The sequence below is a fragment of the Drosophila rhopaloa genome, unplaced genomic scaffold (assembly GCF_018152115.1).
Source record: "Drosophila rhopaloa isolate 14029-0021.01 unplaced genomic scaffold, ASM1815211v1 contig_6, whole genome shotgun sequence".
NCBI lineage: Eukaryota > Metazoa > Arthropoda > Insecta > Diptera > Drosophilidae > Drosophila > Drosophila rhopaloa.
This window is the reverse complement of record NW_025335156.1, coordinates 59,068-81,838: the sequence shown is the minus strand read 5'-3', so window position 1 is coordinate 81,838 and position 22,771 is coordinate 59,068. Positions and strand designations below refer to the sequence as shown.

General features: G+C 33.6%; 1 long non-coding RNA gene across 7 annotated transcripts in view; it reads right to left on the bottom strand.

Moving 5' to 3' along the window:
- Positions 1 to 16,463: 16,463 nt before the first annotated feature.
- The window catches only part of LOC123038099, a 42,412-nt gene continuing 36,104 nt past the window's right edge, over positions 16,464 to 22,771 (bottom strand). For all 7 annotated transcript variants that reach the window (XR_006417752.1, XR_006417755.1, XR_006417754.1 and 4 more), the window contains 2 exons: positions 16,826 to 16,906; positions 16,464 to 16,514 (listed from right to left, as the gene is read on the bottom strand). This is a non-coding gene — a long non-coding RNA (uncharacterized LOC123038099). The remainder of the gene's footprint in view (positions 16,515 to 16,825; positions 16,907 to 22,771) is intronic.

The following is a 22,771-nucleotide window of genomic DNA, read 5'->3' as shown; positions in this document are numbered from 1 at the left end:
TCAATTTTTCAAACAATTTGTAATGTGAATAAGGTTAGCAGGGCCACTATTACAATGTAACCTTTTTTTCTTAATTTGCCTTTATTTATCCTTAAACTTTTTCATCCATAATTTGCCGTTAATTATTCATAAATTAATAAGGCATTCATATATCTAATAAGGCATAAATCCAATAAGGCATAAATCCATAAATCTAATAAGGCATTCAGACAGCTATATACTTTTTAATTTTTAAAAGTGTATTTAAAAAACCGATTGCTTAAATCCTTAATCATTTTTCGTCACAAACTTTGATAATAGAAATGTTAAAAACTCGATCGTGTCGACTGTCTATCTCGTTAAAAAGTGTTTTTACATAATACATTTAAATTTATCAATACTTATATAAAAATATTGATTTTATAGGCTGGCAAAGTTTTTTGCTGAAACGAACTATTTCCAAGTTGTGGGCAAACGACCTTTTTTTATTACTTATTTTGAAGATGTAGGCGCTAATGTACTTAACTTATTTAAAAAAAAGAATTAAATTTGTAATATACATACAAGTTTTAAAATTTTAATTTTTTATTTGCCAGTAATTATTAGTGAACAAATAAAATTTGCCGTTCCATTTTATTAAAATTTATGGAATGTACACCACACCCTTAATGAGTTTTCATCACAAATTTGATACTAGAAATTTTGTATGTTGAAAACGCGATCGTCACCGCTGTTTTACTTCGTTCATAAAAAAAATTTTATTTAAAATTTAAAAAAATTAAATTTTGATTTACACACAACAAATATATCTTTGCAACAGAAAGTGTATTTATTTTGTTTGAAACGAATAAAGCATTAGAAATTTATTATTTAAAGTCTGTATATATATACAACTTTCATTTATTACTGAAACGAATTTATGCACAAACGGCCTTTTCTTACTAAAAAAAATAAATTTTTAATGTGCACAGATTTAGCAGTGCAACTTTAAAATTTGTATTTATTAATTGTCCGTAACCTATTTGTTATCCATATTTTACCCGTTAATTATTCCTGAATAAATACAATTTTTTTGTAATATTATTTTTAAGTGGTTGGCAATGTTTTTTTTTTAATAAAAACAATTTTTAAGATGCGGCCAAACAAACTTTTTTATTATTGATTTTGAAGAGGTTAGCTCAAATCGGCTTATCTTACTTTAAAAAACAAATAAATTTTTAATGTACATAAAGTTAGCAATGCAACTTTTGAAATTTTAATTTTGTTGTTCTTTATTTGCCTTTAATTACCCGTAAACCTCTTTGTTATCCATAATTATTCCCATAATTATTGCTGAATAAATAACATTTGCCGTTACATTTTTTTTAATTAAAAAAAATTTGTACCCACCCCCACTAATCTTGAACTTTTAGAAAATTGTACTATTACTATTTGAAGTAGACCCATTCCACATTACCAAAGATCAGGGGCATAGTCGGCCGATCCTTATGACATTTGGTAAGTCGGATTGATTGGCCAAATATAAAACCCATAGAAAATACCAGCTTCCAAACCTTACGAACAAAAAAGTTATGGCATTTCCGATTAATCAATTGTATGGCAGCTATAGGATATAGTCGGCCGATCCTTATGACATTGGGTAGGTCGGATTGATTGGCCAAATATAAGACCCTATAGAAAATCCCAGCTTCCTAACTTTACGAACAAAAAAGTTATGGCATTTTCGATCAATCAGTAATATGGCAGCTATAGGATATAGTCGGCCGATCCTTATGAAATGAGAGTGCGTTTAGTTTTGCTTGCGTACGACCAAAAACGAACTGTGAGTAAGAAAGTAAAAGCGCGAAATAAAACGGTTGCGTTTATAAAAATTTTAATCATTTAAGTATATAATTTTTAAAAATTAATTTTTAAACAGCAACATAAAGAGAATGCCGCGCGCATCTTCTTTGTCCTAGGAACAACGCCGTAAAGCGCACAACTAAGCGATCACAATATCAAAACAAATCGCAAATAAGGACCCAAATGCCCGGCGGTCTTTAAATAGTGTAAGCCACGCTCTTGCCTAATTTCGAAGAAATTGGACAAGAATGGACAGTCAATATGGACAATCGTGGAGCAGAGCGACCACAGCGTGTTCAGGAAAAGTGTTAGCGCAAAGGTCGATGTCAGGTAGCTGACCCAACGTGCACGTGCGCAAATTCTTAAATTGCTATATGTAAGGGATCGATTAAAGGGCTTATACTGTAGTTTGATTTTATATTGCAGCCCAGCCTACCCAAATTTGTACAAATCTTGGATAACACCATTCAGATATATCACAATATCAAAACAAATCGCAAATAAGGACCCAAATGCCCGGCGGTCTTCAAATAGTGTAAGCCACGCTCTTGCCCAAATTTCGAAGAAATTGGACGGCAGCAGTCGCAAAAAACTGCTGCGCTACCTGGACAGTCAGCACGGAAAACCGTGGAGCAGAGCGACCACACCGTGTTCAGGAAAAAGTGTTAGCGCAAAGGTCGATAACAGGTAGCTGACCAACGTGCACGTGCCCAATTCTTAAATTGCTATATGTAAGGATCGATTAAGGGCTTTACTGTAGTTTGATTTTATATTGCAGCCCAGCCTACCCAAACTTGTAAAAATCTTGGATGACACCATTCCGTTATACCTGCTTTCCTATAAAAAAATAAGAACTCCCGTAATGCACGCAAGTAATTTGGGGGACACTGAGTTTCAGTTTCGCGTAGCGTATTTCGAAGAACCTGAAAACAGCAATAATATGTTGCCAACGAATTGTTATTAAACATAACTATAATTTTGATTTGCACAACGCATTTAAATTTGTAAACACATATATACAAATATTTTTTAAGAACGTTTTTGTTAAGCAAACTATTTTTAAGAAATCGGCAAAATACCTATTTTTGCTAATTTATCTTTCAGAGGTGGGTACAAATGGGCCAATATCAATTTTTCAAACAATTTGTAATGTGAATAAGGTTAGCAGGGCCACTATTACAATGTAACCTTTTTTTCTTAATTTGCCTTTATTTATCCTTAAACTTTTTCATCCATAATTTGCCGTTAATTATTCATAAATTATGCCATAAATCTAATAAGGCATTCAGACAGCTATATACTTTTTAATTTTTAAAAGTGTATTTAAAAAACGAATGCCTAAATCCTTAATCATTTTTCGTCACAAACTTTGATAATAGAAATGTTAAAAACTCGATCGTGTCGACTGTCTATCTCGTTAAAAAGTGTTTTTACATAATACATTAAAAAAAAAAAAATATAAAAATATTGATTTTATAGGCTGAAACGAACTACTTCCAAGTTGTGGGCAAACGACCTTTTTTTATTACTTATTTTGAAGATGTAGGCGCTACTGTACTTAACTTATTTAAAAAAAGAATTAAATTTGTAATATACATACAAGTTTTAAAATTTTAATTTTTTATTTGCCAGTAATTATTAGTGAACAAATAAAATTTGCCGTTCCATTTTATTTAAATTTATGGAATGTACACCACCACCTTAATGAGTTTTCATCACAAATTTGATACTAGAAATTTTGTATGTTGAAAACGCGATCGTCACCGCTGTTTTACTTCGTTCATAAAAAAAATTTTTATTTAAAATTTAAAAAAATTAAATTTTGATTTACACACAACAATATATATAATCTTTGCAACAGAAAGTGTATTTATTTTGTTTGAAACGAATAAAGCATTAGAAATTTATTATTTAAAGTCTGTATATATATACAACTTTCATTTATTACTGAAACGAATTTATGCACAAACGGCCTTTTCTTACTAAAAAAAAAAATAAATTTTTAATGTGCACAGATTTAGCAGTGCAACTTTAAAATTTGTATTTATTAATTGTCCGTAACCTATTTGTTATCCATATTTTACCCGTTAATTATTCCTGAATAAATACAATTTTTTTTTATATTATTTTTAAGTGGTTGGCAATGTTTTTTTTTAATAAAAACAATTTTTCAGATGCGGCCAAACAAACTTTTTTATTATTGATTTTGAAGAGGTTAGCTCAAATGGGCTTATCTTACTTTAAAAAACAAATAAATTTGTAATGTACATAAAGTTAGCAATGCAACTTTTGAAATTTTAATTTTGTTGTTCTTTATTTGCCTTTAATTACCCGTAAACCTCTTTGTTATCCATAATTATTCCCCTAATTATTGCTGAATAAATAACATTTGCCGTTACATTTTTTATTAAAAAAGAATTTGTACACCCCCACTAATCTTGAACTTTTAGAAAATTGTACTATTACTATTTTAAGAGCCATTCCTCTCATTAGCTAATAACATGGTATATTATTATCCTTATTAATCGAAGCAGAGTTTACTATTTGGAAAAACCAACAGTATGTACTGGGAAAAGGGAATTACAGAGAGCAAAATGCTCGCACACACAATTTAGTAATTGTTAATTTTCGCCATTTCCTATTAAGATGGATATGATTGTATAAAAATTTCGCTCGCGCAAACCGACAATTCGAAGGAAGTACGTGATAAATAAATATACGCTATTTTGAAAGATGTATGAGAGTGCGTTTAGTTTTGCTTGAAAAAGACCAAAAACGAAAACAGTAAGAAAGAAATAAAAAAGCGAAATAAAACGGTTGCATTTATAAAACTGATTTTGGCCAAATATAAAACCCATAGAATATCCCAGCTTCCTAACTTTACGAACAAAAAAGTTATAGCATTTCCGATCAATCAGTTGTATGGCAGCTATAGGATATAGTCGGCCGATCCTTAAAGACATTTGGTAGGTCGGATTGATTGGCCAAATCATAAAACCCATAGAATGTCCCAGCTTCCTAACTTTAGTGAACAAAAAGTTATGGCATTTCCGATCAATCAGTTGTATGGCAGCTATAGGATATAGTCGACCGATCCTTATGAAAACGAACTGTGAGTAAGACAAGTAAAAGCGCGAAATAAAACGTTTGCATTTATAAAAATTGTAATAATTTAAATATATAATTCTTTAAAAATTTATTTTTAAACATGCAACATAAAAAGAATGCCTCGCTCATCTTTTTTGTCCTAGGAACAACGCCGTGAAGCGCACAACTAAGCGATCATAATATCAAAACAAATCAAAAATAAGGACCAAAATGTCCGGCGGTCTTAAAAATAGTGTAAACCATAAACATTTACGCCGCCGAGCCACGCCGCCGCCGCCGCCGAATTTTGTCTTTTTAAAGAGGGCCGCCGAATTAAAGAAAAAAAACAGCGCGGCGGTGCCGGCGAGGGCGTTCGGCGCAATAGCATTTTGTGTAATATTTTTAAGTAATCGAATAAGTTTAAGTTAAGTTTTTGTTTATTCATATTTTGTAGTTTAAAAACATGCAAAGAAAGTTTAAGTTAGGTTTTTGTTTATTCATATTTTTAAGTTTAAAAATTTAAATATGAAGGTAATGATTACGCAGAAGAATTCTGTTTAATTTTTTTTTAATAATGTACGGAAAATGTAATCTCTCAGAAAAAAAGTGTTTATTTGTTTTTAATTTTTTGAAATTTTATGTTTGTTATTATGTTTAATAAGAAAAATAAATAAAAATTTAAAAAATTAAGTTTAAAATTTTTGTTTTTACTGCGTGCGCCGCCGGCCGCCGACAAATTCGACGGCTTAGCTGCCGCCGCCGCCGCCGTTTTCATTTTAACTCTACGCCGCCGCCGGCTTTTCTTGACCCCACGCCGCCGCCGACGACCAAGCCATCGGCGTAAACCTCTAGTAAGCCACGCTCTTGCCTAATTTCGAAGAAATTGGAAGGCAGCAGTCGCAAAATACTGCTGCGCTACCTGGACAGAGCGACCACAGCGTGTTCACGTAAAAGTCTTAGCGCAAAGGTCGATATCAGGTAGCTGACCAACGTGCACGTGCGCAATTCTTAATATCTTTTTTGTTTTAGGGGCAACGGCGCAAAGCCGCTCTATGGCATAACCAAACCCAACATTATTAAATGGCGCTTATTAGTTTTTCACTCACTCATTCATCCTAACGTGGGCTATGAGTGCGAGAAAGAGTGAACAGTATGTACTGAGAGAGGGGCACTTACAGAGAGCGGAATTGCACACTCTCCCTCTCGTCGATTATATTTATTAACATGGCGTATGTTACTTTCTCGCTCACTCATTCATGCGAGCGGGGGCTATGTGTGCGAGAAGAAACCAACAGTATGTACTGGGAGAGGGGCACTTACAGAGAGCAAAACTGCACACACATTTAGAGAAAACACGCCATTTTTAAGATGGATATGATTGTATTCAGTTTCGCTCGCGCAAACCGACAATCGAAGGAAGTGCGTGATAAATAAATATACGCTATTTTGAAAGATGTATGAGAGTGCGTTTAGTTTTGCTTGCGCACGACCAAAAACGAACAGTGAGAAAGAAAGTAAAAGCGCGAAATAAAACGGTTGCATTTATACAACTGATTTTGGCCAAATATAAAACCCATAGACTATCCCAGCTTCCTAACTTTACGAACAAAAAAGTTATAGCATTTCCGATCAATCAGTTGTATGGCAGCTATAGGATATAGTCGGCCGATCCTTATGACATTTGGTAGGTCGGATTGATTGGCCAAATATAAAACCCATAGAATGTCCCAGCTTCCTAACTTTATGAACAAAAAAGTTATGGCATTTCCGATCAATCAGTTGTATGGCAGCTATAGGATATAGTCGACCGATCCTTATGAAAACGAACTGTGAGTAAGAAAGTAAAAGCGCGAAATAAAACGGTTGCATTTATAAAAATTGTAATAATTTAAATATATAATTTTTAAAAATTAATTTTTAAACAGCAACATAAAGAGAATGCCTCGCTCATCTTTTTTGTCCTAGGAACAACGCCGTGAAGCGCACAACTAAGCGATCATAATATCAAAACAAATCGAAAATAAGGACCAAAATGTCCGGCGGTCTTAAAATAGTGTAAGCCATAGACATTTACGCCGCCGAGCCACCGCCGCCGCCGCCGAATTTTGTCTTTTTAAGGCGGCCGAATCACGAAAATATCAGCGCGGCGGCGGCGGCGGCGTTCGGCGCAATAGCATTTTGTGTAATGCTTTTAAGTAATCGAATAAGTTTAAGTTAAGTTTTTGTTTATTCATATTTTGTAGTTTAAAAACATGCAAAGAAAGTTTAAGTTAGGTTTTTGTTTATTCATATTTTTAAGTTTAAAAATTTAAATATGAAGGTAATGATTACGCAGAAGAATTCTGTTTAATTTTTTTTTAATAATGTACGGAAAATGTAATCTCTCAGAAAAAGAAGTGTTTATTTGTTTTTAATTTTTTGAAATTTTATGTTTGTTATTATGTTTAATAAGAAAAATAAATAAAAATTTAAAAAATTAAGGATTTTTTTTTTTTTAAAAATTTTTGTTTTTACTGCGTGCGCCGCCGGCCGCCGACAAATTCGACGGCTTAGCTGCCGCAGCCGCCGCCGTTTTCATTTTAACTCTACGCCGCCGCCGACGACCAAGCCATCGGCGTAAACCTCTAGTAAGCCACGCTCTTGCCTAATTTCGAAGAAATTGGAAGGCAGCAGTCGCAAAATACTGCTGCGCTACCTGGACAGAGCGACCACAGCGTGTTCACGTAAAAGTCTTAGCGCAAAGGTCGATATCAGGTAGCTGACCAACGTGCACGTGCGCAATTCTTAATATCTTTTTTGTTTTAGGGGAACAACGGCGCAAAGCCGCTCTATGGCATAACCAAACCCAACATTATTAAATGGCGCTTATTAGTTTTTCACTCACTCATTCATCCTAACGTGGGCTATGAGTGCGAGAAGAAAGGGTGAACAGTATGTACTGAGAGAGGGGCACTTACAGAGAGCGGAATTGCACACTCTCCCTCTCGTCGATTATATTTATTAACATGGCGTATGTTACTTTCTCGCTCACTCATTCATGCGAGCGGGGGCTATGTGTGCGAGAAGAAACCAACAGTATGTACTGGGAGAGGGGCACTTACAGAGAGCAAAACTGCACACACATTTAGTTTTTTTTTAAAATTTTTTTTTTTTTTTCAATTTCAAAGAAAACACGCCATTTTTAAGATGGATATGATTGTATTCAGTTTCGCTCGCGCAAACCGACAATCGAAGGAAGTGCGTGATAAATAAATATACGCTATTTTGAAAGATGTATGAGAGTGCGTTTAGTTTTGCTTGCGCACGACCAAAAACGAACAGTGAGAAAGAAAGTAAAAGCGCGAAATAAAACGGTTGCATTTATACAACTGATTTTGGCCAAATATAAAACCCATAGACTATCCCAGCTTCCTAACTTTACGAACAAAAAAGTTATAGCATTTCCGATCAATCAGTTGTATGGCAGCTATAGGATATAGTCGGCCGATCCTTATGACATTTGGTAGGTCGGATTGATTGGCCAAATATAAAACCCATAGAATGTCCCAGCTTCCTAACTTTATGAACAAAAAAGTTATGGCATTTCCGATCAATCAGTTGTATGGCAGCTATAGGATATAGTCGACCGATCCTTATGAAAACGAACTGTGAGTAAGAAAGTAAAAGCGCGAAATAAAACGGTTGCATTTATAAAAATTGTAATAATTTAAATATATAATTTTTAAAAATTAATTTTTAAACAGCAACATAAAGAGAATGCCTCGCTCATCTTTTTTGTCCTAGGAACAACGCCGTGAAGCGCACAACTAAGCGATCATAATATCAAAACAAATCGAAAATAAGGACCAAAATGTCCGGCGGTCTTAAAATAGTGTAAGCCATAGACATTTACGCCGCCGAGCCACGCCGCCGCCGCCGCCGAATTTTGTCTTTTTTAAGGCGCCGCCGCCGAATCACGAAAATATCAGCGCGGCGGCGGCGGCGGCGGCGGCGGCGCAATAGCATTTTGTGTAATGCTTTTAAGTAATCGAATAAGTTTAAGTTAAGTTTTTGTTTATTCATATTTTGTAGTTTAAAAACATGCAAAGAAAGTTTAAGTTAGGTTTTTGTTTATTCATATTTTTAAGTTTAAAAATTTAAATATGAAGGTAATGATTACGCAGAAGAATTCTGTTTAATTTTTTTTTAATAATGTACGGAAAATGTAATCTCTCAGAAAAAGAAGTGTTTATTTGTTTTTAATTTTTTGAAATTTTATGTTTGTTATTATGTTTAATAAGAAAAATAAATAAAAATTTAAAAAATTAAGGAAATTTTTTTTTTAAAAAAATTTTTGTTTTTACTGCGTGCGCCGCCGGCCGCCGACAAATTCGACGGCTTAGCTGCCGCAGCCGCCGCCGTTTTCCCCTTTCTTGACCCCCACGCCGCCGCCGACGACCAAGCCATCGGCGTAAACCTCTAGTAAGCCACGCTCTTGCCTAATTTCGAAGAAATTGGAAGGCAGCAGTCGCAAAATACTGCTGCGCTACCTGGACAGAGCGACCACAGCGTGTTCACGTAAAAGTCTTAGCGCAAAGGTCGATATCAGGTAGCTGACCAACGTGCACGTGCGCAATTCTTAATATCTTTTTTGTTTTAGGGGCAACGGCGCAAAGCCGCTCTATGGCATAACCAAACCCAACATTATTAAATGGCGCTTATTAGTTTTTCACTCACTCATTCATCCTAACGTGGGCTATGAGTGCGAGAAAGAGTGAAAAGTATGTACTGAGAGAGGGGCACTTACAGAGAGCGGAATTGCACACTCTCCCTCTCGTCGATTATATTTATTAACATGGCGTATGTTACTTTCTCGCTCACTCATTCATGCGAGCGGGGGCTATGTGTGCGAGAAGAAACCAACAGTATGTACTGGGAGAGGGGCACTTACAGAGAGCAAAACTGCACACACATTTAGAGAAAACACGCCATTTTTAAGATGGATATGATTGTATTCAGTTTCGCTCGCGCAAACCGACAATCGAAGGAAGTGCGTGATAAATAAATATACGCTATTTTGAAAGATATATGAGAGTGCGTTTAGTTTTGCTTGCGCACGACCAAAAACGAACAGTGAGAAAGAAAGTAAAAGCGCGAAATAAAACGGTTGCATTTATACAACTGATTTTGGCCAAATATAAAACCCATAGAATATCCCAGCTTCCTAACTTTACGAACAAAAAAGTTATAGCATTTCCGATCAATCAGTTGTATGGCAGCTATAGGATATAGTCGGCCGATCCTTATGACATTTGGTAGGTCGGATTGATTGGCCAAATATAAAACCCATAGAATGTCCCAGCTTCCTAACTTTATGAACAAAAAAGTTATGGCATTTCCGATCAATCAGTTGTATGGCAGCTATAGGATATAGTCGACCGATCCTTATGAAAACGAACTGTGAGTAAGAAAGTAAAAGCGCGAAATAAAACGGTTGCATTTATAAAAATTGTAATAATTTAAATATATAATTTTTAAAAATTAATTTTTAAACAGCAACATAAAGAGAATGCCTCGCTCATCTTTTTTGTCCTAGGAACAACGCCGTAAAGCGCACAACTAAGCGATCACAATATCAAAACAAATCGCAAATAAGGACCCAAATGCCCGGCGGTCTTTAAATAGTGTAAGCCACGCTCTTGCCTAATTTCGAAGAAATTGGACGGCAGCAGTCACAAAAAACTGCTGCGCTACCTGGACAGTCAGCACGGAAAACCGTGGAGCAGAGCGACCACACCGTGTTCAGGAAAAGGTGTTAGCGCAAAGGTCGATAACAGGTAGCTGACCAACGTGCACGTGCCCAATTCTTAAATTGCTATATGTAAGGATCGATGAAGGGCTTTACTGTAGTTTGATTTTATATTGCAGCCCAGCCTACCCAAACTTGTACAAATCTTGGATGACACCATTCAGATATACCTGCTTTCCTATTAAAAACAAGAAAGGAAAGCTAACTTCGGGCGGAGCCGAAGTTAATATACCCTTGCAGAATACTCTGTAAATTATATTCTCCAAAATTATTCATATGATGCATTTTTAATACTCATAAAAAATCCCAACTTCCTAACTTAAAAAACACCAAAGTTATGGCATTTCCAATCGTTCAGTTATATGGCAGCTATAGGATATAGTCCGCCGATCCTTATGAAATTTGGTAGGTCGGATTGATTGGCCAAATATAAAACCCATAGCAAATCCCAACTTCCTAACTTAACAAACACCAAAGTTATGGCATTTCCGATCAAACAGTTATATGGCAGCCATTAGATATAGGTGGCCGATCCTTATGAAATTTGGTAGGTCGGATTGATTGGCCAAATATTAAACCCATATAAAATCCCAACTTCCTAACTTTAAAAACACCAAAGTTATGGCTTTTCCGATCGTTCAGTTATATGGCAGCTATATGATATAGTCGCCCGATCCGGCTCGTTCCGACTTATATACTACCTGCAATAGAAAGACAACTTTTGGGAAAGTTTCAAGCAGATAGCTTTAAAACTGAGGGACTAGTTTGCGTAGAAACGGACGGACGGACGGACAGACGGACGGACAGACGGACATGGCTAGATCGACTCTCCTGGTGATGCTGATCAAGAATATATATACGTTATAGGGTCGGAAATGTCTCCTTCACTGCGTTGCAAACTTTTGACTGAAATTATAATACCCTCTGCAAGGGTATACAAATAAGAACTGCCGTAATGCACGCAAGTAATTTGGGGGACACCGAGTTTCAGTTTCGCGTAGCGTATTTAAGACTAAATACTAAGAATGTGTAGAAAAGAAAACCAATTTTTAGAAATAATAGCGGCTTTCGAAGAACCTGAAAACAGCAATAATATGTTGCCAGCGAATTGTTATTAAACATAACTATAATTTTGATTTGCACAACGCATTTAAATTTGTAAACACATATATACAAATATTTTTTAAGAACGTTTTTGTTAAGCAAACTATTTTTAAGAAATCGGCAAAATACCTATTTTTGCTAATTTATCTTTCAGAGGTGGGTACAAATGGGCCAATATCAATTTTTCAAACAATTTGTAATGTGAATAAGGTTAGCAGGGCCACTATTACAATGTAACCTTTTTTCTTAATTTGCCTTTATTTATCCTTAAACTTTTTCATCCATAATTTGCCGTTAATTATTCATAAATTAATAAGGCATTCATATATCTAATAAGGCATAAATCCAAAAGGGCATAAATCCATAAATCTAATAAGGCATTCAGACAGCTATATACTTTTTAATTTTTAAAAGTGTATTTAAAAAACCGATTGCTTAAATCCTTAATCATTTTTCGTCACAAACTTTGATAATAGAAATGTTAAAAACTCGATCGTGTCGAATGTCTATCTCGTTAAAAAGTGTTTTTACATAATACATTTAAATTTATCAATACTTATATAAAAATATTGATTTTATAGGCTGGCAAAGTTTTTTGCTGAAACGAACTATTTCCAAGTTGTGGGCAAACGACCTTTTTTTATTACTTATTTTGAAGATGTAGGCGCTAATGTACTTAACTTATTTAAAAAAAAAATTAAATTTGTAATATACATACAAGTTTTAAAATTTTAATTTTTTATTTGCCAGTAATTATTAGTGAACAAATAAAATTTGCCGTTCCATTTTATTAAAATTTATGGAATGTACACCACCACCTTAATGAGTTTTCATCACAAATTTGATACTAGAAATTTTGTATGTTGAAAACGCGATCGTCACCGCTGTTTTACTTCGTTCATAAAAAAATTTTATTTAAAATTTAAAAAAATTAAATTTTGATTTACACACAACAAATATATCTTTGCAACAGAAAGTGTATTTATTTTGTTTGAAACGAATAAAGCATTAGAAATTTATTATTTAAAGTCTGTATATATATACAACTTTCATTTATTACTGAAACGAATTTATGCACAAACGGCCTTTTCTTACTAAAAAAAATAAATTTTTAATGTGCACAGATTTAGCAGTGCAACTTTAAAATTTGTATTTATTAATTGTCCGTAACCTATTTGTTATCCATATTTTACCCGTTAATTATTCCTGAATAAATACAATTTTTTTGTAATATTATTTTTAAGTGGTTGGCAATGTTTTTTTTTTAATAAAAACAATTTTTAAGATGCGGCCAAACAAACTTTTTTATTATTGATTTTGAAGAGGTTAGCTCAAATGGGCTTATCTTACTTTAAAAAACAAATAAATTTGTAATGTACATAAAGTTAGCAATGCAACTTTTGAAATTTTAATTTTGTTGTTCTTTATTTGCCTTTAATTACCCGTAAACCTCTTTGTTATCCATAATTATTCCCATAATTATTGCTGAATAAATAACATTTGCCGTTACATTTTTTTTAATTAAAAAAAATTTGTACACCCCCACTAATCTTGAACTTTTAGAAAATTGTACTATTACTATTTGAAGTAGACCCATTCCACTATTACCAAAGATCAGGGGCATAGTCGGCCGATCCTTATGACATTTGGTAAGTCGGATTGATTGGCCAAATATAAAACCCATAGAAAATACCAGCTTCCAAACCTTACGAACAAAAAAGTTATGGCATTTCCGATTAATCAATTGTATGGCAGCTATAGGATATAGTCGGCCGATCCTTATGACATTGGGTAGGTCGGATTGATTGGCCAAATATAAGACCCTTAGAAAATCCCAGCTTCCTAACTTTACGAACAAAAAAGTTATGGCATTTTCGATCAATCAGTAATATGGCAGCTATAGGATATAGTCGGCCGATCCTTATGAAATGAGAGTGCGTTTAGTTTTGCTTGCGTACGACCAAAAACGAACTGTGAGTAAGAAAGTAAAAGCGCGAAATAAAACGGTTGCGTTTATAAAAATTTTAATCATTTAAGTATATAATTTTTAAAAATTAATTTTTAAACAGCAACATAAAGAGAATGCCGCGCGCATCTTCTTTGTCCTAGGAACAACGCCGTAAAGCGCACAACTAAGCGATCACAATATCAAAACAAATCGCAAATAAGGACCCAAATGCCCGGCGGTCTTTAAATAGTGTAAGCCACGCTCTTGCCTAATTTCGAAGAAATTGGACAAGAATGGACAGTCAATATGGACAATCGTGGAGCAGAGCGACCACAGCGTGTTCAGGAAAAGTGTTAGCGCAAAGGTCGATGTCAGGTAGCTGACCAACGTGCACGTGCGCAATTCTTAAATTGCTATATGTAAGGATCGATTAAAGGCTTATACTGTAGTTTGATTTTATATTGCAGCCCAGCCTACCCAAATTTGTACAAATCTTGGATAACACCATTCAGATATATCACAATATCAAAACAAATCGCAAATAAGGACCCAAATGCCCGGCGGTCTTCAAATAGTGTAAGCCACGCCCTTGCCTAATTTCGAAGAAATTGGACGGCAGCAGTCGCAAAAAATGCTGCGCTACCTGGACAGTCAGCACGGAAAACCGTGGAGCAGAGCGACCACACCGTGTTCAGGAAAAAGTGTTAGCGCAAAGGTCGATAACAGGTAGCTGACCAACGTGCACGTGCCCAATTCTTAAATTGCTATATGTAAGGATCGATTAAGGGCTTTACTGTAGTTTGATTTTATATTGCAGCCCAGCCTACCCAAACTTGTAAAAATCTTGGATGACACCATTCCGATATACCTGCTTTCCTATAAAAAAATAAGAACTCCCGTAATGCACGCAAGTAATTTGGGGGACACTGAGTTTCAGTTTCGCGTAGCGTATTTCGAAGAACCTGAAAACAGCAATAATATGTTGCCAACGAATTGTTATTAAACATAACTATAATTTTGATTTGCACAACGCATTTAAATTTGTAAACACATATATACAAATATTTTTTAAGAACGTTTTTGTTAAGCAAACTATTTTTAAGAAATCGGCAAAATACCTATTTTTGCTAATTTATCTTTCAGAGGTGGGTACAAATGGGCCAATATCAATTTTTCAAACAATTTGTAATGTGAATAAGGTTAGCAGGGCCACTATTACAATGTAACCTTTTTTTCTTAATTTGCCTTTATTTATCCTTAAACTTTTTCATCCATAATTTGCCGTTAATTATTCATAAATTATGCCATAAATCTAATAAGGCATTCAGACAGCTATATACTTTTTAATTTTTAAAAGTGTATTTAAAAAACGAATGCCTAAATCCTTAATCATTTTTCGACACAAACTTTGATAATAGAAATGTTAAAAACTCGATCGTGTCGACTGTCTATCTCGTTAAAAAGTGTTTTTACATAATACATTAAAAAAATAAAAAATATAAAAATATTGATTTTATAGGCTGAAAACGAACTACTTCCAAGTTGTGGGCAAACGACCTTTTTTTATTACTTATTTTGAAGATGTAGGCGCTACTGTACTTAACTTATTTTAAAAAAAAATTAAATTTGTAATATACATACAAGTTTTAAAATTTTAATTTTTTATTTGCCAGTAATTATTAGTGAACAAATAAAATTTGCCGTTCCATTTTATTTAAATTTATGGAATGTACACCACCACCTTAATGAGTTTTCATCACAAATTTGATACTAGAAATTTTGTATGTTGAAAACGCGATCGTCACCGCTGTTTTACTTCGTTCATAAAAAAAATTTTATTTAAAATTTAAAAAAATTAAATTTTGATTTACACACAACAATATATATATCTTTGCAACAGAAAGTGTATTTATTTTGTTTGAAACGAATAAAGCATTAGAAATTTATTATTTAAAGTCTGTATATATATACAACTTTCATTTATTACTGAAACGAATTTATGCACAAACGGCCTTTTCTTACTAAAAAAAAAATAAATTTTTAATGTGCACAGATTTAGCAGTGCAACTTTAAAATTTGTATTTATTAATTGTCCGTAACCTATTTGTTATCCATATTTTACCCGTTAATTATTCCTGAATAAATACAATTTTTTTTAATATTATTTTTAAGTGGTTGGCAATGTTTTTTTTTAATAAAAACAATTTTTAAGATGCGGCCAAACAAACTTTTTTATTATTGATTTTGAAGAGGTTAGCTCAAATGGGCTTATCTTACTTTAAAAAACAAATAAATTTGTAATGTACATAAAGTTAGCAATGCAACTTTTGAAATTTTAATTTTGTTGTTCTTTATTTGCCTTTAATTACCCGTAAACCTCTTTGTTATCCATAATTATTCCCTTAATTATTGCTGAATAAATAACATTTGCCGTTACATTTTTTTTAATTAAAAAAAATTTGTACACCCCCACTAATCTTGAACTTTTAGAAAATTGTACTATTACTATTTTAAGAGCCATTCCCTATTAGCTAATATAAAACATTATTTATTAACGAAACAGAGTTTACTTTTTGAATTTTATAAAAAAAAAATTAAGAAAAATGTCTCCGAAACGAATTTTGTAATTGTTAATTTTCCCTGTTTCCTATTAAATAAATAAGAGAATAAAGAAAAAATGTGAGGAATAAAAACAATATATTTTTTAGCACTAACCTCCGTATTTAAATAAATCGTATTACTTTTTCCGATTTCTTGAAGGTTTTCCTGAAAAATATAAATATGAAAACCTTTTTTATTAATGAAATAATTAAAAAAACAATAAGTTCATAGAAAAAATTGTACAAAATAAAAAATGCAAACTTAAATTTATACTAAATTAAAATTATGATTTACATACAATACATTTATCTTCAAAATATAACGTTTATTTATTTTGTGTAAAACGAATATTTTATTAGAACTTTAATAAGTCAGTATATAGTTAATATTTATTAGTAATAATAATATTTTAATATTTAGTTTAATATTTTATTAGTTTTCCAAACAAGTATCAATAACATTTTTTTACCACTAACCTTTCGTACTTCGACGTATTCTGTTATTTATTAAATTAAATCATATCGTTGTTTTCCTTTTTTGTTCCTTTGTTGCTTTTTCTGAAATATGAAAAAAAAATCAATTTAATGAACAATGATAAATTAAAAAAAAAAAAAAAATTAAAAAAAAAAATATTCAAAAAAAAAAATATTCAAAAAAAAAACAAAACAAATTAAAATGAAAAAAAAAATAACTGTTCTTTTCAGAGCGAGAGCCCGCAAAGCGAAAAAAAAACAATATTAAAAAAAAAAAAAACAAATTAAAATGAAAAAAAAACTAACTGTTCTTTTCAGAGCGAGAGCCCGCAAAGCGAAACACGATTGTTATTTGCGAGCTAGGGTTACAAACAAATTATGTATGCATGTGTGTTTGTATTTATGTATGCATTTATTTATTCATATTATTATTTAAAAAAAATTTTTATGTATTTCCGAAAAACTCTAACTTTAATGTAATTATTATTTTTTTTTGTTTATAAGCTTTGAAATTTTATTTTTTATTATGTTTAATAAGAAAACTCACTTTTTTAATTTAAAAATTATCAAAAAAAAAATTTTTTGTTTTTACTGCGTACGCCGCCGGCCGCCGACAAATTCGACGGCTTAGCTGCCGCCGCCGCCGCCGTTTTCATTTTAACTCTACGCCGCCGCCGCCGGCTTTTCTTGACCCCCACGCCGCCGCCGACGACCAAGCCATCGGCGTAAACCTCTAGTAAGCCACGCTCTTGCCTAATTTCGAAGAAATTGGAAGGCAGCAGTCGCAAAATACTGCTGCGCTACCTGGACAGAGCGACCACAGCGTGTTCACGTAAAAGTCTTAGCGCAAAGGTCGATATCAGGTAGCTGACCAACGTGCACGTGCGCAATTCTTAATATCTTTTTTGTTTTAGGGGCAACGGCGCAAAGCCGCTCTATGGCATAACCAAACCCAACATTATTAAATGGCGCTTATTAGTTTTTCACTCACTCATTCATCCTAACGTGGGCTATGAGTGCGAGAAAGAGTGAACAGTATGTACTGAGAGAGGGGCACTTACAGAGAGCGGAATTGCACACTCTCCCTCTCGTCGATTATATTTATTAACATGGCGTATGTTACTTTCTCGCTCACTCATTCATGCGAGCGGGGGCTATGTGTGCGAGAAGAAACCAACAGTATGTACTGGGAGAGGGGCACTTACAGAGAGCAAAACTGCACACACATTTAGAGAAAACACGCCATTTTTAAGATGGATATGATTGTATTCAGTTTCGCTCGCGCAAACCGACAATCGAAGGAAGTGCGTGATAAATAAATATACGCTATTTTGAAAGATGTATGAGAGTGCGTTTAGTTTTGCTTGCGCACGACCAAAAACGAACAGTGAGAAAGAAAGTAAAAGCGCGAAATAAAACGGTTGCATTTATACAACTGATTTTGGCCAAATATAAAACCCATAGACTATCCCAGCTTCCTAACTTTACGAACAAAAAAGTTATAGCATTTCCGATCAATCAGTTGTATGGCAGCTATAGGATATAGTCGGCCGATCCTTATGACATTTGGTAGGTCGGATTGATTGGCCAAATATAAAACCCATAGAATGTCCCAGCTTCCTAACTTTATGAACAAAAAAGTTATGGCATTTCCGATCAATCAGTTGTATGGCAGCTATAGGATATAGTCGACCGATCCTTATGAAAACGAACTGTGAGTAAGAAAGTAAAAGCGCGAAATAAAACGGTTGCATTTATAAAAATTGTAATAATTTAAATATATAATTTTAAAAAATTAATTTTTATACAGCAACATAAAGAGAATGCCTCGCTCATCTTTTTTGTCCTAGGAACAACGCCGTGAAGCGCACAACTAAGCGATCATAATATCAAAACAAATCGAAAATAAGGACCAAAATGTCCGGCGGTCTTAAAATAGTGTAAGCCATAGACATTTACGCCGCCGAGCCACGCCGCCGCCGCCGCCGAATTTTGTCTTTTTTAGGCGCCGCCGCCGAATCACGAAAATATCAGCGCGGCGGCGGCGGCGCGGCGCAATAGCATTTTGTGTAATGCTTTTAAGTAATCGAATAAGTTTAAGTTAAGTTTTTGTTTATTCATATTTTTTAGTTTAAAAACATGCAAAGAAAGTTTAAGTTAGGTTTTTGTTTATTCATATTTTTAAGTTTAAAAATTTAAATATAAAGGTAATGATCACGCAGAAGAATTCTGTTTAATTTTTTTTTAATAATGTACGGAAAATGTAATCAATGATCTCTCAGAAAAAGAAGTGTTTATTTGTTTTTAATTTTTTGAAATTTTATGTTTGTTATTATGTTTAATAAGGAAAATAAATAAAAATTTAAAAAATTAAGGAAATTTTTTTTTAAAATAAATTTTTGTTTTTACTGCGTACGCCGCCGGCCGCCGACAAATTCGACGGCTTAACTGCCGCCGCCGCCGCCGTTTCATTTTCCGCCGGCTTTTCTTGACCCCCACGCCGCCGCCGACGACCAAGCCATCGGCGTAAACCTCTAGTAAGCCACGCTCTTGCCTAATTTCGAAGAAATTGGAAGGCAGCAGTCGCAAAATACTGCTGCGCTACCTGGACAGAGCGACCACAGCGTGTTCACGTAAAAGTCTTAGCGCAAAGGTCGATATCAGGTAGCTGACCAACGTGCACGTGCGCAATTCTTAATATCTTTTTTGTTTTAGGGGCAACGGCGCAAAGCCGCTCTATGGCATAACCAAACCCAACATTATTAAATGGCGCTTATTAGTTTTTCACTCACTCATTCATCCTAACGTGGGCTATGAGTGCGAGAAAGAGTGAACAGTATGTACTGAGAGAGGGGCACTTACAGAGAGCGGAATTGCACACTCTCCCTCTCGTCGATTATATTTATTAACATGGCGTATGTTACTTTCTCGCTCACTCATTATTCATGCGAGCGGGGCTATGTGTGCGAGAAGAAACCAACAGTTTATGTACTGGGAGAGGGGCACTTACAGAGAGCAAAACTGCACACACATTTAGAGAAAACACGCCATTTTTAAGATGGATATGATTGTATTCAGTTTCGCTCGCGCAAACCGACAATCGAAGGAAGTGCGTGATAAATAAATATACGCTATTTTGAAAGATGTATGAGAGTGCGTTTAGTTTTGCTTGCGCACGACCAAAAACGAACAGTGAGAAAGAAAGTAAAAGCGCGAAATAAAACGGTTGCATTTATACAACTGATTTTGGCCAAATATAAAACCCATAGAAAATCCCCAAGCTTCCTAACTTATAAAAAGTTATGGCATTTCCGATCAATCAGTTGTATGGCAGCTATAGGATATAGGTCGGCCGATCATATCATTGTATGGCGGATTGATATAAAACATAAAAACGCCCTAAACTTATGGCATATTTTGGTAGGTCGGATTGATTGGCCAAATATAAAACCCATAGAATGTCCCAAAGCTTCCTAACTTTATGAACAAAAAAGTTATGGCATTTCCGATCAATCAGTTGTATGGCAGCTATAGGATATAGTCGACCGATCCCCATGAATATGAAAAACGAACTGTGAGTAAGAAAGTAAAAGCGCGAAATAAAACGGTTGCATTTATAAAAATTTTAATAATTTAAATATATAATTTTTAAAAATTAATTTTTAAACAGCAACATAAAGAGAATGCCTCGCGCATCTTTTTTGTCCTAGGAACAACGCCGTAAAGCGCACAACTAAGCGATCACAATATCAAAACAAATCGCAAATAAGGACCCAAATGCCCGGCGGTCTTTAAATAGTGTAAGCCACGCTCTTGCCTAATTTCGAAGAAATTGGACGGCAGCAGTCGCAAAAAACTGCTGCGCTACCTGGACAGTCAGCACGGAAAACCGTGGAGCAGAGCGACCACACCGTGTTCAGGAAAAGGTGTTAGCGCAAAGGTCGATAACAGGTAGCTGACCAACGTGCACGTGCCCAATTCTTAAATTGCTATATGTAAGGATCGATGAAGGGCTTTACTGTAGTTTGATTTTATATTGCAGCCCAGCCTACCCAAACTTGTACAAGGCTTGGATGACACCATTCAGATATACCTGCTTTCCTATAAAAAAATAAGAACTGCCGTAATGCACGCAAGTAATTTGGGGGACACCGAGTTTCAGTTTCGCGTAGAGGCTTTCGAAGAACCTGAAAACAGCAATAATAAGTTGCTAACGAATTGTTATTAAACATAACTATAATTTTGATTTGCACAACGCATTTAAACTTGTAAACACATATATACAAATATTTTTTAAGAACGTTTTTGTTAAGCAAACTATTTTTAAGAAATCGGCAAAATACCTATTTTGGCTAATTTAGCTTTAAGAGGTGGGTACAAATGGGCCAATATCAATTTTTCAAACAATTTGTAATGTGAATAAGGGCCACTATTACAATGTAACCTTTTTTCTTAATTTGCCTTTATTTATCCTTAAACTTTTTCATCCATAATTTGCCGTTAATTATTCATAAATTAATAAGGCATTCATAAATCTAATAAGGCATAAAATAAGGAAACCAAAATCTAATAAGGCATTCAGACAGCTATATACTTTTTAATTTTTAAAAGTGTATTTAAAAAACGAATTGCTTAAATCCTTAATCATTTTTCGTCACAAACTTTGATAATAGAAATGTTAAAAACTCGATCGTGTCGACTGTCTATCTCGTTAAAAAGTGTTTTTACATAATACATTTAAATTTATCAATACTTATATAAAAATATTGATTTTATAGGCTGGCAAAGTTTTTTGCTGAAACGAACTATTTCCAAGTTGTGGGCAAACGACCTTTTTTTATTACTTATTTTGAAGATGTAGGCGCTACTGTACTTAACTTATTTAAAAAAAAGAATTAAATTTGTAATATACATACAAGTTTTAAAATTTTAATTTTTTATTTGCCAGTAATTATTAGTGAACAAATAAAATTTGCCGTTCCATTTTATTTAAATTTATGGAATGTACACCACCACCTTAATGAGTTTTCATCACAAATTTGATACTAGAAATTTTGTATGTTGAAAACGCGATCGTCACCGCTGTTTTACTTCGTTCATAAAAAAATTTTATTTAAAATTTAAAAAAATTAAATTTTGATTTACACACAACAATATATATATCTTTGCAACAGAAAGTGTATTTATTTTGTTTGAAACGAATAAAGCATTAGAAATTTATTATTTAAAGTCTGTATATATATACAACTTTCATTTATTACTGAAACGAATTTATGCACAAACGGCCTTTTCTTACTAAAAAAAAATAAATTTTTAATGTGCACAGATTTAGCAGTGCAACTTTAAAATTTGTATTTATTAATTGTCCGTAACCTATTTGTTATCCATATTTTACCCGTTAATTATTCCTGAATAAATACAATTTTTTTTAAATATTATTTTTAAGTGGTTGGCAATGTTTTTTTTTAATAAAAACAATTTTTAAGATGCGGCCAAACAAACTTTTTTATTATTGATTTTGAAGAGGTTAGCTCAAATGGGCTTATCTTACTTTAAAAAACAAATAAATTTGTAATGTACATAAAGTTAGCAATGCAACTTTTGAAATTTTAATTTTGTTGTTCTTTATTTGCCTTTAATTACCCGTAAACCTCTTTGTTATCCATAATTATTCCCTTAATTATTGCTGAATAAATAACATTTGCCGTTACATTTTTTTTAATTAAAAAAAATTTGTACACCCCCACTAATCTTGAACTTTTAGAAAATTGTACTATTACTATTTGAAGTAGACCCATTCCCTATTACCAAAGATCAGGGGCATAGTCGGCCGATCCTTATGACATTTGGTAGGTCGGATTGATTGGCCAAATATAAGACCCTTAGAAAATCCCAGCTTCCTAACTTTACGAACAAAAAAGTTATGGCATTTTCGATCAATCAGTAATA